Source organism: Mobula birostris, chromosome 11 (assembly GCF_030028105.1).
Source record: "Mobula birostris isolate sMobBir1 chromosome 11, sMobBir1.hap1, whole genome shotgun sequence".
Classification (NCBI taxonomy): Eukaryota; Metazoa; Chordata; class Chondrichthyes; order Myliobatiformes; family Myliobatidae; genus Mobula; species Mobula birostris.
Genome location: NC_092380.1, coordinates 80,485,033 through 80,503,118, shown reverse-complemented (window position 1 = coordinate 80,503,118; position 18,086 = coordinate 80,485,033). Strand labels below are relative to the sequence as shown.

Genomic DNA, 18,086 nt, shown 5'->3' with positions numbered 1-18,086 from the left:
CCAAGAGGAAACCCACAAGCTGATGGAAAGAACGTACAAACCTCTTGCATTTATGGCACCGGAGCTGAACTCTGAACTCTAATACCCTGAGCTGTAAGAGGGTCACTAATCACTCTGCTACCGTGGAACTGCGGTACAAAAGAGTGGGTTAGTAGACTTACTCCGAGAATTAGCATAGACTCAATAAGCCAAGTGGCCTCTATCTATGTTATATTTAAAAAAAAATTCTAAATAAGCCTATCAAGATTAATAGGTCAGAAAATTGTTTTTTTAAGAAGCACATCAAAAGATGATTGAAGAAAACAAGGAAGCAGATAATGACAGCAATATATATACAAAAATAAAATCAGTAGCGATTTCCACAGTGTATATAAAAGAAAACAAACATCGGCTGATTAGAGAATGAGTGAGAAATAAGGAAATGGCAGATGTAAAATATTTTGCATGGGCTTTCACTACAAGACTCAAGAAGCATCCCCAAAACAGCTGAAAATTAGGGGAAAACAAAATGGAGCAAATCCTCACAATCACCACTGCAGGCATTAGTAAGCAAACTAGGTTATTAAAATAGTGTGAGCATAACAGACAATGCATGCATTAGCTGTGATCTTTATAAATTCCCCACATTGTTGAATGATCCCAGTGGAGTGGAAAACCACAAATGAAACCACTAGCATGGAGGGAGAGAGAGAGAGCAGGAAACTATAGAACAGCTGGGATCCATTTTTCAGGAAGTATGAAACTCTTTATTTATTTATTTTGAGATGCAGCACAACAGTTCCTTCTGGCCGAGTGAGCCACACTGTCCAATTAGAATACAAACAGAGACCTCATTGTCAAATTAAATTAATTTATGGTGAACACAAGGGGCATGATTTTAAGGTGATTGGAGGAAAGCACAGGGAGGATGTCAGAGCTAAGTTTTTTTTTACAAAGAGGGTGGTGAAATGCACTGACAGGAGTGGTGCTAGAGGCAGATACATTATGGACATTTAATTAACTCTTAAATAGGCACGTGGATGGACAGCTATGTGGGAGGAAGGGGTTACGTTGATCTTAAGGCTGATTTATACTTGTGCGTACTAGCTTACGCCGTAGCTTACGCAAGTGTTGAAGCTCAACACGAAGAAACTCGATCTTCAAACAATGGCGACTGAAACTGAAGGAGGGTGAATTTTCTGTGCTTGTCCGGCCACTGAGAGACATGGACGAGGAAATGCATTTCAAACATTTTCGGATGTCGGCAGGTAGATTTGACGATTTGGTTCATCGCCTCCAAACATTTATTTCGCATCAGTGTACACACAGTATACTCAGAGACTGGCAATCACCATTCGAGTTTTAGCTTCAGGTGGAAGTCAACAGGCTGTAGCAGCTAGCTACAAAGTGGCATCAAGCACAGGGTCCTCCATAATTTCGGAGGTCTGTAAAGCTTTATGGAAAGCATTGCAGCCAGAGCTCCTACCCTGCCCTTCAGTCGCCCAATGGGAAGCTATTGCAGCGTAGGAGGAAATGGAATGCTACCAAGTGCACCAATCACAGTTGTTGCGGTCTGCGTTGCCGCGACGCATAGTTACATTTTGGGAGAGGTGCGCGTTAGGCTATGGCGTAGGGTTCAGTGTAGGGTACCTACGGCGTACATTTGACGCACAAGTATAAGTCAGCCTTCAGAGTACAGCACATAGATCAAAGGGCCTGTATTATGCTGTAATGTTCTATGTTCTATTAAAGGACAAATATATTAAAATTTTTAAGCATGTAAACTGCAGGATAATAACAATGGATGTTGTGTATTTAGATTTAACAGTGAGAAAATACATGAAAACTTACTGTACAAAAGTTATTGCGTGGGGTTATATATATCAGAGTGAATAGACGGTTAGTTACCTAACAAAAAATAGTTTCACAATGACCATGTTATTTTCATGGCATTACATAAGTAATGCGCGCCAAAGAGATCAATGCAACCGGCTTCACTATTTGCCACCTATATAACAACTCAGCTGCTGGGTAACGCATATGTCAGCAAACTTGACGATATATATATATATATATATATATATATATACACACACACACACACACACACACACACACACACACAGCTAGGGCACCTAACACATTTGTACAGTATGTAGTAAATTTATATATTGCACTGTACTGCTGCCGCAAAATAAAATCAAATTTCATGACATATGTGAGTGATGGTAAACCTGGTTCCCATACGGGTCTCTATTATGGACTGAGAGATGGAAGGGGGCAAAGAGAGGAGAATCGTGGTTGAGAAAGGGGAAGGGAGAGGGAGGGAGCATGCAGCATTAGGGAGACCTTCTGTAATGATCAATAAACCAATTGCTTGTAATCAAATGACCTTGCCTGGTGCCTCAGGGCCGGGTGTGTCTGCACACATGGCACCCCCCAACGGCACTCCTCTGCCACCTGTCCAACACCACTCCCCAGCGCTCTACACTCACCATTCCCAACATCCTCCGTTCCAGCCAGATTTACAAACTTGCTCTCAGCTCCACGTTGACAAATCCAGTTCTGTGCAAAAGTCTTGGCACCTTAGCGATATATGTGTGCCTAAGACTTTTGCACTGTACTGTGTAATGCAGTGAAATATGTGGTCAGCTGCTTTGATATATATAAACAAAGAAAACTGAACATTGTTTACAGATTGCTTAGACTAACTGGGAATTGGGCAGCTTTTTGTGTGAAATTCAAATTAATATGCAAGAACAGCAAGTAATTAGAAAGTCAAATGAATTTTGCCCCTATTTGCAAAGGGGGTGGAGTATAAAGGATTTTGAGGCTTGTTACAACTGTACAATGCATTGGTAAGGCGAGCAACTGGAATTTCATATGATCAAGCCTCCTTATTTAAAAAAGGGATTTAATGGAGGGACTTCAAAGGGCGAAAACTAACTTCAGGGGTGAGAGACTCGTCTTATACTGATGGTTGAATCTATGCTCATTGGGAGTAGTGAGGCATTGGTAGGGGAGAATTGGAGGAAAAGGCTGCAGCTGCTTCACCACTTGAAACTCAAACCAAGTGTTCAAAAGCTATTCAAATAATTATCTTGCCTGTGGTGTTTGTAACTGCATTCTCCACCATCATGCAGACAATGAGCAGATTACTGCCCCGGCATTTTACTCCAGAGCACTCCTGAAAATATCGCCTTAGCCTTTCTTCCACACCAACATGCCAGTCGTCATCCATACCACCATGGTCTATCCAATGTATACGAATGACACCAATGATGGCACGTCTCCGTTGACAATCAACAGGCTGCTTGCAGCATCATTCCCGAGCTACTACACAACTCATTCAACATTTATAAATCACAACATCCTCCAGCTGGCAAACCAAAATCCCAACACCGTCCCAACACCCGGAACGCTCCAAAATAAATCCACACTCTCGTCACTAATAACATTCCTCAGGCAATTTACCCTTTGAGCAAGACAATTAGTAATCTTGGCATTTGTGACATTCTGAACTGAACATTAACACTTGCATTATTTACATAAGGGAGACTAAATGTGAAAATTCCATTCCTGAGTCCTACAGCCATGACCACAGCCCACTTTATTGCTATTTTTTAAACTTAATTCATCCACAATGCCCTCTTTTGTAATTGCCTCCTTGGACCTCGAATCAGCCCACCATAAAGTCCTCCTCCTTCAATTTCTAATTCCCCTTACCTTACCCTGTGATTAGATTTTACCAGAGGCACAGCAACAGATGCATGGAACCTGGGTGGGAAAGCCTGGGTAAAACCCAACACCTCTGTCTGTGCTCAGTGTCAGCTAAATGAACTACACTCTGACTCAACAGATGAGGAAGCTACTTACTGAGCCAAGACAACTTCTTGCTCTTCCTCTGCCCTGACTCTGGCCTTCCTCAGCAAACACAGCATTAATATTTAAACAGTACATGCAGCAGCACAATAATCAGCAACCTTCAATAATAGGACATGCTGAAATACAAATAAGACATGCATACATTGTGTTTACTTTAAGAACCTACTGATGTACAATTTCTAAGATTTTTGAAACATTTATGATTGCCAAATATATGTGACTATTATCATAAGAGCAAACAAACCCTCCAATTTGACAAGTTTGATAAACTGCTTTCCATTTGCCAAACCAAAGACAAAATCATGCTGAAATGTAATGACCATAGAATGAAAATGATGCTCAATCCTCCCCCGGGCGACAGAGGTTAATACATAATCACACAGCTTGGAAGTAGGCCCTTTTGTCCAACTCATCCACGCTGACAGCATTGCCCAGCGAGCTCTTCCCATCTGCCTGAATTTGGCCAATAGCCCACTAATTCTCACCTGTCCATGCACTTATCTAAATGGCTTTTAAATGTTCCTAATGTGCCCACCTCAACCACTATTTCTGGCAGCTATTTCCATTTACGCACCACCCTTTGTGTAAAGAAGCTGCCCCTGATGTCTCCTTTAAATTTATCTATACCTGTATCAGGTCAGCTCTCAATCTCCTATATTATTGGGAATACGGGGCAGCACAGTAGCGTACTACTTTATTGGGACAGTGCACTGGTTTCAGTTCCTGATGCTGTCTGTCAGGTTATACGTTCTCCCCTTAACCACATGGGCTTCCTCCCACATTCCACAGACATACGGGATAGGGTTAATAGATTGTGGCCATGCTTGGCTGGCACCAGAAACATGCCAGCACTCGCAGGCTGCCCCCAGCACATCTGACGCCGACAACTCATTTCACTGTATGTTTCAGTACATGTGGCAAATAAAGCTAATTTATTTTAACTCTGAAGTCCTAATCTACGCAACCTCTCTTTGTGATACATGACACCAAGTCCAGACAACATCTTGGTGAATATTTTCTGCATTCTTTCCAGTTTAATAACATCTTTCCTAAAACAGAGTGAACAAAACTATGCAGAGCAGTAATCAACTCTTGCCTGAGCAAGGACTTGGACCAATTGCAATTTCCCTACGATGCCACATGTGACAATGGACACAATCTCAATGGCTCTCCGCTCACTGCACAGTAAAACATACCGTATCAGGCTGCTGTTTATCGATTACAGCTCAGCCTTCAACACTATCATCCTCTCACTACTAATCAATAAGCTTCAAAACCAGGACTTCTCTACCTCCGTCTGCAACTGGATCCTCAGCTTCCTAATTGGGAAACCAGTCAGTGTAGAAAGGTAATAACCCCTCCTACCCACTGACAATCAACACAAGTGCACCTCAAGAATACATGCTTAGCTCACAGCTTTATGCTCTCTACATGTATGACTGTGTAGCTAAGCACTGGAGATGTGCCATCAATAAATTCGTCAAAGGCACAACTGCTGTTGTCAGAAGCACTGATGGCAACGGAGAGATGTATAGGAGTGAGATAGATTGGTTGGTTGGATGCTGTAGCAACAACCACCTCACACTCAAAATCAGCAAGACCAAGAAACTGACTGTGGATTTCAGGAAGGGGAAGTTGGGAGAACACACATCAGTACTCATTGAGGGGGTCAGGCTGGAAAGGATGACCAGCTTCAAGGTCCTGAGCATCATCTCAGAAGATCTATCTGGAGCCAAAACACATGGATGCAATCATGAAGGAGGCACAACAGTGGCTTTACTTCAATAGAAGTTGGAGGAGATTTGACTCTTGCAAATATTTATAGATACATGGTAGGTAGTTTTCTCACTGGTTGTATCATAGTCTGGTATGGAGGCTCCAATGTGCAGGACTTGAAGAGACTGTAAAGGGTTTCTAGGCTCAGTCAGTTGCATCACAGGTACAACCTTTCTGCCATCAGGAACCATCTACAAGAGGCAGCGCTTCCATCATTAAAGACTCTCACAATCTCAGACATGCCCTCTTCTCATTACTACCACTAGGGGAGCAGGTACAGGAGCCTGAAGACTCAAACTCAACTTTTTAAGAGCTGCTTCTTCCCACCAGTATCAGATTTCTGAATGGTTCATGAATTCAGAAATTCATACACACTGCTTCTTTTCCACTTTTGCATTACTTATACAAACTCTTCTCCCTCCTGCCATCTGGCAAAAGGCACCGAAGCATTTGGGCTCTCACAACCAGAATATATAACAGTTTCCTCCCCCAAGCCATCAGACTCCTCAATACCCAGAGCCTGGACTGACACCAACCTACTGCCCTCTACTGTGCATATTGTCTTGTTCATTATTTATTGTAATGCCTGCACTGTTTTGCGCACTTTATGCAGTCCTGGGTAGGTCTGTAGTCTAGTGTAGTTTTTGTGTTGTTTCACGTAGTTCAGTGTAGTTTTTGTATTGTTTCATGTCGTACCATGGTCCTGAAAAATGTCTTGTTTTTATTGTGTACTGTACCAGTAGTTATGGTCGAAATGACAATAAAAAGTGACTTGACTTGACTTTATACTAATTTTTTTTGTCTTGTATGGTACTGCTGCTGTAAAACAACAAATTTCATGGCATACCTGTATGTTGGTGGTAATAAACCTGATAGCAATTCAATACTCTATGTGTAGCCTCAATGTCCTATATCAATACAATATAACTTCCCAACTTCTATATTCAATGCCTGATAGCTGAAGGTCAGCATGCCGAATATTTCTTCTTAAGTGCAGAAAAAAAATTGCTCATTGATGTCCTTTGTTACACTATCATCAGTGCATAACTTCTTCAGCACTGTTTTACAAAAGAGTGCATGCCCAGCCAAAGACTCGGGCTACAATTACACTCCAATGGTGTATGTCTGAATGGCTCTTCCAGATCTTCTCCATACACTTCACAGAGTGGAAACACCATATTTAAAAGGCATCTGCAACTATGCTCCACAAGTTGAACAATTGTCACAAAAGCCAAAACTGCTCAATACCAGGCTTGAAGAAGAAATATGTTCTGGATGCTTGAACATGCCCGAACTGAGGCAACATGATCCATTTCATCAGTAAATTCAACTCCACTTCAGATAAGGTTGAGACTGTAATGTTTATAGTGTAACTATACCATTAATGCAATCCATTTAATATTCCTTCAGAACTAGTAGCACAAGTTGTTTTCTACATTCAAATGTATTGTACAAAAAATACAGATGCTGGAGATCTGAAATAACAGAAATTATTAGAAAACCTCAGCAAGTTAGGCAGCACCTATGAAAAGTGAAATAGTTTATGCTTTGGGTTTTCATCATTAACTATTTCTCTTTTTGCAGACTTGCTGAGTCTTTCCAGCAATGTATGCCTGTGGATTTGGTTTGCATACAGGCAAATTACTCCATCTATTGCCTCCAGAGCTGGTGAGTCAATTACAATACAAATCAGACAGTTACAACAACAGAAATGTACAACAGGGAAACACACTGATGCCCCAATGTTTAGCCACACAACTTCTGCAATTCAGCATGAATTCAAATGCTTGCAACAGCACTTCTTTGACTTGAAAGAGCACAAGGCTGATTATATTTTATGAGGCACGTGCAACAAAAGTGCCTAAAGAAACACTAATGATGTAATTACCATATTAAGTTAAGACAGGTATGATATTCTCAGTTCACTCATTAACGTAGCTAACATTACATTAATGCAATTCTGCATTATTACACTTAAGTGCAATGAAAATAATGTTTATTATTCTAAATGCAATAAGGTGAACTCTGCTGATGTAATCAATGAAGTATTAAAACTATCTCAGTTCAATTTCAAAATTCTTAAATTGTTTTCATAATGAATTTGTGTTTAGTTAAACTTATAATAAACTTTAATTTCAGGAATTGTAAGACTGATGCATTTGATGTTTTAAACAGCAATTGTAAATTTGTCCTAATGACTTCAGCAAGAACCACTCTATTACACTTCAATAGCTTTTTATTTACCTGCTACAAAAATCACTGTTCACTTCCCATGAGGTCTCTTGGCTCCATAACAATACAATTTTAAAAAGATATCGAAGTCACCCCTTCTAATGTACTGATATATACACATATTTACACCAGAAGCCAGCTAAGTAGATCTTTAGGTCAATGTGTTCGGCCACTATCTTCAGTTGTTGATGCTGCTCCATTGTAGCTCCAACAAATTCATAACTGACTCTGGCTGCTGTTTTTTATTAAATGGAGCTTGCTTGCCTTCCCTGACACCACAAATTTCACAGAGGAGTTTTGGTTTCACCCCACATCCCAAAGATAGATGGCAAGCTAATCGGTTACTATAAACCACCCTCAGTCTTGACAGGTGGCAGGGCAATCAGAAGTTGCTGTGCACACATGAAGCAATAGGTTACTGGCTGAATCAAAGGTGGTGACGAATCAGCATATAGGAGGGGGATTAGAAAATCTCACTGAGTGGTACCACAACAACAATTTCTTACTTAATGTCAGCAAGACAGAGGAGCTGATTCTTGACTTCAGCAGGAGGAAACTAGCGGTTCATGAGCCAGTCCTTATCGGTGGATCAGAGGTGGAAGGGTTCAGCAAATTTAAATTCCTATTTAAATTTTTATTTCAGAGGACCTGTCCTGGGCCCAGCACACAAGTGCAATTATGAAGAAAGCACGGCAGCACCTCTACTTCCTTCGAAGCTTGCGAAGATTCAGCATGTGAACTCAAACTGACAAACTTCTATAGATGTGTGGAAGACAGCATATTGACTGGCTGCATCACAGCCTGGTATGGAAACACAAATGCCCTTGAATGGAAAATCCTACGAAAGGTAATGGATACGGCCAGGCCCATCATGGGTAAAGCCCTCCACAGCATTGAGTACATCTACATGGAACACTCTCCAGCATCAGGGACCCCCACCACTCAGGACATGCCCTCTTCTCACTGCTGCCATCAGAAAAAAGGTACAGGAGCCTCAGGGCTCACACCACCAGGTTCAGGAACTATTATTACCCCTCAATCAACAGGCTCTTGAACAGGAGTCGATAACTTCCCTCTACATCACTCGCCCCATCACTGAGCTATTCCCATAATGTATGGACTCAGTTTCAGGTACAGTTCATCTCATGTACTTTTTCTTATTTTACTTCCTTTCTGTATCTGCACAGCTTGTCACCTTTTGCACACTGGTTGCCCCATCTGTTAGCACTGTCTTTCATTGATTTTATTACGATTATTGGATTTACTGAGTATGCCCACAAGAAAATGAATCTCAGGATTATATATGGTGATATATATGGAACTTGATAATAAATTTACTTTGAATTTGACTTTGGGGACTGAGGTTGATGGGATTACCCTTGATCTCAACAGTCCTCGGAGGATTTAAAACCCATTCCTTAGTTTTAAATGCTCCATGGTTTTCCTCTAATCTAAATGTCTGTTGGCTTCTGTCTTGAAGCTATTATATGACTCCACCTGCTGATGGTAATGCCATTGAATGCTAGAGGGAGGTGCTTAAATAGGAAAGACCAAGATTTCTCCAGTGTTGTGTCCCTTTTAATAAAGATGGCTAAAAGATACCTTGCACAAGTGCACGTGCTACAGTTGCCCTCAATAAGTGCTAAAATAGTGCAGAATCAAATAGAGTAGGAGGAACAGCTCTAGCAAGTGTGAAAGTAAATACAATAAAAAACCTCTCTTGTGGGTATGCAGTAGTCAAAAAGCCTTGTTTTACTGCAACAACCTCAGGACAATCAAGAACTTTATTCCCTGGTTTAATTATGGGCAAAGAAAACCTTGCTTTCCGTTTCCATATGAGTCAGCAAACGGGGTCAACCTGGATGGGTAGGAATCAAATACATGTTTCAACTTTGAGGGCTTAGTGGGTCAATTTCCATCATAAAAGCAGGTGTTGAATGGCCATTCTGTAGGAATTATTTTGGGGCTTTTAAATTCATTTTATTCAGCCAGTTTTCCCATTTGAAAAACAAGGAACAATATCTTGACTACGAAAGTAGGTTAGAGACAGGATATTCTGCTGCAACCGACTCACCCCCAACACTCCCTGCACTTCTACCTTGCACAAGGCACGTCAGGAATTTCATGGAACCCTTTCCATTTGTCTGGATAAATGCAACTCCAATAATACTGAAGGAAACACCATCAAAGAGAAATCAGCCAAGTTCCCATCCTAAATATTCAATCTTCATCCACATATACTAAATCCTTAAATACTTTGTAACCAGTAACCTAGGTTTCTTCAAAAAGCAGCAAGTCACCCGCTTCTCAGCAGCGTACAAGGATGGACTAAGAGTGTCGCCCTTTTCTTCAGTACCCATATTCAAAAATAATCAAGAAGAAAATTGGGTCAGAGCTGGTTGTCTGTTGTAATATTGGAAAACTTCCTTTTCAATCAGGTGGCAAAATTGCAAACTATTCTTGTGTGTATGTGATTCAATTCCAAGACTAAGGAAACTACATTTGTGGTGCAGAGTTAAGGAGTCAGTGCAGTGGTTTCAACCTACTAGAATTCAATACAAATTTAGCTTTACACACCTGAATAATCAGTTGCATCTCAGGTGTAAACCTCTCGGGGTTATTCTTTTAACAGACTATACCAGCATAGATCAGTGGTGTTAGTTTTAATGGAATGCTTCACTTTGTTCCACCATCCCTTTGCTGGTGACTTCATTTAATTCGTCATTTGCTAAGAAACAGTAGACATTTCTTCTACCGAATTTCATCACTGCATATTTATTCATATTAATGTTTATATGTCAGAACTATGCAGTCTGCAGGTTTTCCAACAGCATCTTGTATTATATTGCAGTTTCCTCCCAGTTTCTTTTTAATTGAAAATCCATTTAGTCATCCAAATGTTGTAATCTTTTTGTTCTTGCACCAGTTTCGTAAATATTTGGCATAGAACAGGAGAAATAGAAGCAAGACTGGGGTTTGAGCCTGCTTTGCTATTTTATAAGATTATTATCTCCTTTCTCATTCAAGTCTCATCTCTTAATTCCATTCAGCATAGTTATACAACTCAGTTTTATGACATTTGCAAGTTAGAATCAAAATCAGGCTTAATATCACAGACATATGTCATGCAATTTGTTATTTTGCAGCAGTACAGTGTAATACATTAAGAAAAGACTACAAATCACAAAAAAAGATACGAAAGAAAAAATAAATTGAGTAAGTAGTGCAAAAAGAGAGCAAAGGTAGTCAGGTAATGTTTATGGGCTGGCTCATTGTCTAGTTAGAAATCTGACGGCAGAGGGAAGAAGCTGTTCCTGAACTGTTAAGTGTGTGCCTTCAGGCTCTTGTAGCTCCCTCCTGATGGTAGTAATAAGAAGAGGGCGTGAGGGTCCTTAATGATGGATGCCACCTTTTTGAGGCATAGTCTTTTGAAGATGTCCTCAATGCTGGGGAGGATAGTGCCCATGATGGAGCTGGCTGAGTTTGCAACTTTCTGAAGCTTTTACCAATCCAGTTTTTTTTTTATCTTCCCCCAATCCGCATGAGCAACTTTTACCTCAACATTCCCTCTATTTTGAACCAATTCTGTCTCTATTCAGATATTTGCTACCCAATTTCTCAAGCTCTGAAAGTGCTGTGAGCCTGCTGGGTTCTTTATTTAATGACTGAAGTATACAATAGAGACTAAATGACACTCATTTCATTTTCCTCCCACCTTCTCAAACAATCCTATTAAGAAATTAAACTTGACTTTGCCTTTTGTAATATTAATTTCTTTTCATTTAATATCTCTTGCTGCTGGATTTCCTTGTGCAATTTTTCCTCAATCACTGAAGTGAAGATGATCTATAGTTCCCAAATTCTTCCCATCCTCTTGCACCATCTTCATTGTGCTATGTTGTTCTGTTTGTCAATTGTTTCACAGTGAGGTGATTTTTCATGAATATATCACTGAATTTATGATGACCAACTTAAGCAGACTAAATTGTACCAAATACCTTGTCAATAATGTCTGGATTCCAAGAAAACAAAATTAGACCCACCAGCTCCAATTACATTTTTGAGTACAACAACTTCAGTTGATTGTCATTACTACTTTTTTTTCCGGCCAGCAATGATTCTATTACTATTTAACACTCCTTTGGCTCATGTTTTAGTTCTTTTACACTTTCCATTAGTGCTCCTTCTGCATATCAGCATCCTTTTTGTGCTTTAGTAACTCTTGCAGTCTATTGCATAATCCTTTATTCTTTTCTCCCCATCTGCTTTTCTCTGTCTCCATACTTGTTTAAAGTCTCTTGAACCTCTAGCAGTTACCATCACTGATAATATCTCATCAGTATGAAATAATAACTGTTTTTCTCTCCATGAATTCAGCCAAAGATGTGCATTCCTAGAGTTTTCTGGTTCAGATTTCTAGTATCCACAATACTGTACTTTAGTTGCAGTCATGCTTGGCATTGTAATTCTATTGTTCAGCTCTGGATTTGTTGAAAGCGTGAACAATGTCTTTGCTAACAAAGCAACCAGTACATCACACCATAATCACACTGACACACAGTGTTGTGTATTGTTTGTGTGCATTGAGAATTTTGCATAATTTGTTTCTGCCTCATTCTTAGTCCTTCCAAAATAAGACAAAACTCTGATTGACCATGAATAATCTTTACTAAACTAAGAAATTCCCTTACATATACATGTATTAAAAAGATGTGACTGAATTATCAATGCACCATTCAATACAGTTAGATCTCACAAAAATAACTCTCCTATCAATTGTTCTTAATTTGATAAGGGTATGAAAATAGCAATACTTAAAAGGTTGGATTAACCAATCTCAATATCACTAAGGATATTCTCATGAGATTTGTGGCATTTACCGCCTCACATCACCTCTCTCATATTCCAACTACGGTAAAAAAAAATTAATCTGGCACATTCAATATCACCAGTGTCTTAGTGATACTGGACACTTAGTGATACTATTAATACCCCAATACACTTTTAATTCTTTTACAGTTTTGCAAAAACATTACACCGACAATTCAGTGAACTAGACAAGTTTATCAGAGCATGGGAAACAGGTTATTCAGATTTGAAAGTGAGCTCAGGTACTTAGTCTGGCAAATGGGTAGGAACTGCAAGAGCCAGGACTCCAGAGAAGTATGCAAACTGTCTGTAGAGAGCACTGGAACTATAGACCCAGTAACAGGTTAGAGCATGTAGGAATTAGGACCCAGTGAGAGGTAGCACAAGAACCCGAACCAGAGGCCCAGTAAGTAGGAAGGAAGCCATAGAAAAACAGATCCGATGAGTGGAAAGTAAAACGCTACTTGGTTAGCGAGATGCTGAACGATCCAGATTTCCTGATGGTTAGCAAATTACTGGTCTATTACTGTGGCAAGTTTTCTCTTTCTCTACAGTTTACACCTTTTGTGGATTTTTTGGGCGTCAGAAAAATTGATTGTCCTACTTTGTAAATCCAGTGTTCAACAGAAACAGTCAAAAACTATTAAGATTTGCCTCAGAAATAACTTAACCTGAGTTAATGAAAGAAGCCCATTACAATTGGAGACACTTTATTTTATCTTTCTCACTCATGTTATTTATTACTATGGAAAACAAATCACATCTAGTGAGTTGAGATTGCGAAAGATCATTCAACAACAAATCACCGGACACATCTGCTATGCCAAAGCACGATGGGCTTCAGATAAATGATCCTTGATCTAATTTTCTATTGATTTACTAACCTCAGTTATTGGCTGGAATCCACCAGCTATATATTAAAAATATGATGACAGTATGCTCCTTCTTGCAGGTTTAGCCCATTTTAGCATTCTTTTGTCCAGATTAATGATAGGTCGTAATCAATCATATTGTAATCACATTCTACTGCTATTATATTGCCTTTGGAACACGTTCAGACAGGACTGCTGCCATCTCATATAAAAGATTCTATCCACCATTTGAAGAGTTGCTGAGGTAGTTTTCCCCACGACTTGATTAATCCACATCCCTTAATCAACACTACTAAATTAAACTGTGTGGCTATTTATCTGCTTCACGTTCTGTGCAGCATTGTTGTGCGTAAATTAGCAATGGTGTTAACTACTCTGCGACATTGATTTAACCTCATAAATATTACTTACCTTTTGGCTTGAGCTTATGAAGGACACTACGCAAAACAAATCCATCCCCTGAAAAAATTAGAAATTGTACCAGGTGCTTAAGTGAACTAATTATCACTGAATCAGATGATGCTTTCATTATCACATTCTTGTTTTGAGGACCATGCCATATGAAAAGTGATATACCATGTTCCCCACACTAAAATGTTGACTGCATGGCAGAAGGACTTCATCAGCCGCAAGTCATGTCAGGCATCCTGAGACTATGGTAAGAGCTTTAAAGACAAGTTCTTTCTTTGGTCCTTCCAGCAAGTGAAAACCTGTTGTGCCTTATTTATGCATTTCCTTCTCTCTCAGACTACACAACAGGATGGAGGAGTCCTTGTCACAATCAAATCTACTTCTCTATTTCTAAATTGGCCTTCGTTTTGACATTAAAATTAAAGGCAAAATTAAAATGAAAAAAATTCAACTAAAGTACACTGGCAAACTTCGGTCCAATTATTTTTTGCTCTTCGTCCTTGTTTCACCTGAAGATTAGATTTGGTCACAACTCAGTGCACAGCATTAGATGTTGCATAAGATTTAGGAATTCATACATAAATATTTGTAAAATATTTTAATATCTCTTTTAAATTAAATGATGATTAAGTCATTGCAATTGGCACTGAAATAAATATTTTTTTCTTGTTCCGTAACAATAAATACAATATAACTATACCAGTATAAATTATACCTGCAATCGAAATTTCAACAAAAACAATAACCGTTGGTGTGCTATCACCACAGGTCTACAAGGGATACATGGAGCTACTACTCAAAGAAATATAGATACATGTTTCAACAAGTCATCTAGACAATGATGAAAAGGGCACATGAGGCAGTTGTGGGATTTATCCAGGAGAGAATCCGACTTGGATCAACAGTGGTGAAAAAAAATCAAAGGAATAAGGACAGGTTGGAATGGGGTTTCATCAGGACAAATTTGATTTGAAAAAGGAGATTTAATAGTCTTGATTTGCCAAATTATATTTTGGCAAATCAGCCCCCAATTTTATGGCCTTTTGGTTGATGGAGACACACCTTTATAGAATTCACAAATACTCTACCAAAAGTTGACATATGGAATGATTCACTCTCATGAAATTTATGTGGAAAAAATAAATAAATCAACATAATATATTTTAATTATCATTTCTTAATGCATGTGCAAGTGACATGGCATCACGTTACAGAAAATAGCAATGTGTTCCTTTTATGAATGCACACTCATAATGAGGGGACTGTCTGTACATACAAAGTTAAGCAACTTGAAAAAAATAACTTAATTCTCATAGATAGCTTCCACAGTATATTTGATTACCACTTCGCAAAGAATAGTAATGGATCTTCAACATGACTTCCCTCCATCATAGTGAACCGAGCATTTGACTACATCTCATTTATTGCCTGCAGTTCTGCTCTGACCTCCTTTACCCTTTGTTTTTGTTTTGGGTTTCCAGCACCTGCAGCTTTTTTTTTTGTCAGTGGTCAGCAATAGATCAGGATTAGACTGAGCAGAGTATAGTGGATAGCTACCAATTTTATATGGAAGCACTGGCCACTAGTGAGCATGCTCCAACCCATAAAATGTCAAGGGTCAATCTAAACCCACTATTCAGTCAAGCCTCCTCACCCCTCCACCCCCTGCTCCCAACTTAGTCCATAAAAACAATTTCAATTCTTAAATGAAGGTTAAATTTGTACACAATCATGTGTGATATGTTAATTGTAACCTTCTCTAGCTGGTGAATTTCCCCAGATATCATTTAATATTATATATCACAGCTGAGAATCTCACTCTGTGAGGCAGTTATTAGTTACCAACAAATTTAGAAATTTTATTTTTAATCTCTACAGAGAATTTATTGTGAAAAGTAGTGGCAGACAGACTGATCCCTGTAGTTTTATTTGCTAACAGCTCTATCCAACTTCAAAATGAATTGAAAATCAAAATCTGCAAATGCATCGTTTTGGTTTTTCATTGCCATTCTTAATAGTCTACCTTCTGCTTTATGTTGGCCCTTTAAAAGGAGTGTTTGTGCTCATCTTGTAAGCATCTTCACTCAAATGAATTGTCATAAACTGGAATGCTCAGCTCTAAATAAAAGGGCTGTATCCATTCAATAGTTGGATAAAAAGCCTTGCATTGTTTAGTTCTTTTAAAACCTCTGAACATCCCAAAATGCTTCACTGCCAATCAACACAACTCTACTGATGGCTTATTGTTTCTAGACAGAAAAAAAACCCACAAAGAATAACATGGTCTATAAATTCTTCCTTATAATAATGACAGGTAAATCACTGTTGAGATGAAAATTGGCTTAATTTAAAAAATAACTTGAAAATTATTTGAAGATAGATTTGAAAAGCATTCCTGCAGCTTTTAGGAAATGCCACCACCAACTTTCTGAGGGGTTTTTGACTGCACGAGCAGCATTGTACCAGGGTGAAGCTCATTCAAATGATGTCAACAATGGTGGAGTGCTCAACATTTGCCTCTGATGGATTTTCAATTCCCCTGAAACACAACAGTTCATATCTACTTTCAGAGTAACCAGCCTTACTGTGCTATTGTAAGGGCCAACAGTCAAACTAAATACTTTGCCAAAATGCACCAAGGCTTCAGGTTTGCTCTACAGACTGGTCTTCTCAGACCTGTCTTATTGGCAATACACCTAATGCTCATATTGTTGAGATGAAGACAGGCTATAGGCATCATAGATATCACAGGCAATGACAGGAAACATGTTGGAGGAGGAATAAAGGATCCTCAACCAAGATCCTCTCCAACTAAATATTATAGCCTACAGACAGCTGGACTTCTCTAAATGGAAATGTTTATGCAGGCCTTGCTTCTGTAAGACAGTCCTCCCTAGAAGTCCAAAATATCATTCCAAGAGTTGAAGATCCCTATCGCTCTCAGCTTCCAAACATCAGAAGCTTTCCAGCTACTGTAACTGACCTCAGGCACATCTTAGTCTGTATCTTGCTGCAGCACAAGGTCACACAAGCTCATTTTCAAGTAGGAGGGACTTCACATAACTTTCCACCTGCCTACAAGCAGAACAAGCATGGTGATTTCCCTGCATTGTATGTTTACCCCAGACGTTACACTCATGTAAGCTTTACCATTTGCAAAGACCTCTCTACAACCTTCTATCAGGACTCATGGATACAGTATCGAGGAAATCCATGCACAAAAGAAAATAATTCATACAGATGATGTTCTTTATCAGCCTACCTTGGCCTCTCTGATAGCATTACAGCATTCTTCCTTCTTTCAATACACAATCCATTCTAGAAGTGGGAGCACTCTCCAGTAGCTGGGAGATGCTTTTGTATTTCACCACATTTCTTTTTTTTTTGGTGTGTGCGTGCGTGCGCCTGCATCTGCGTGTGCGATGTTGGTGGGACAATGTCTTTTTCATGCCTTTACAAGGCGCGGAATGAGAGAGAGAGAGACTATGTGGCACACCTCTCCTCACACAGAGATTTTGCAGTATTTTTCCCTTTTTTATTTTACGAGGTCGAGTTGCGATCTCGACACTCAATCCGGCCCGGATGGAAAGTGTACTCGGGAGTGGCTCCGACTGGGTTCGAACCCAGGAACCTCCGTTCCAGAGTCCGGCGCTAATGTCATTACGCCACCAGCCTGCCCTCACCACATTTCATATAGAGAATGGTAGTTGAGGTGACAAGTTTTGTAGGAGTGCTCACTGAAACTTGACAAAGTACAGTGCTACATAATGAAACCAAACAATACTGTTCTGAGATACTCAGATCTGCTAACACTGACTGTAATTTCGAAGTAATCTTTGGATTGCTACCGGACCACCGCACCATTAAGGATTGGAGTAGGATGATTTGGCAGATGAATGCTTGGCTGAGGAATTGGTGCAGGGGACAGAATTTTTATATTTCTGGAATATGAGCATCATATATTAAATGTATATTAAGCAGGACACTGATGCAGGAAAATATTCCCACTATCACAAAATTTAGCAGATTCAGAAAATATGGAGCAAAGCGTTATTTCTTTAC

The 18,086-nt window shown here is 39.4% G+C and overlaps 1 protein-coding gene across 1 annotated transcript in view; it reads right to left on the bottom strand.

Annotated features, from left to right (window-relative positions):
• LOC140205542 (serine/threonine-protein kinase BRSK2) overlaps positions 1-18,086 on the bottom strand; it is a 1,025,607-nt gene that overhangs the window by 906,266 nt on the left and 101,255 nt on the right. The gene's annotated exons all lie outside the window — the stretch shown is intronic.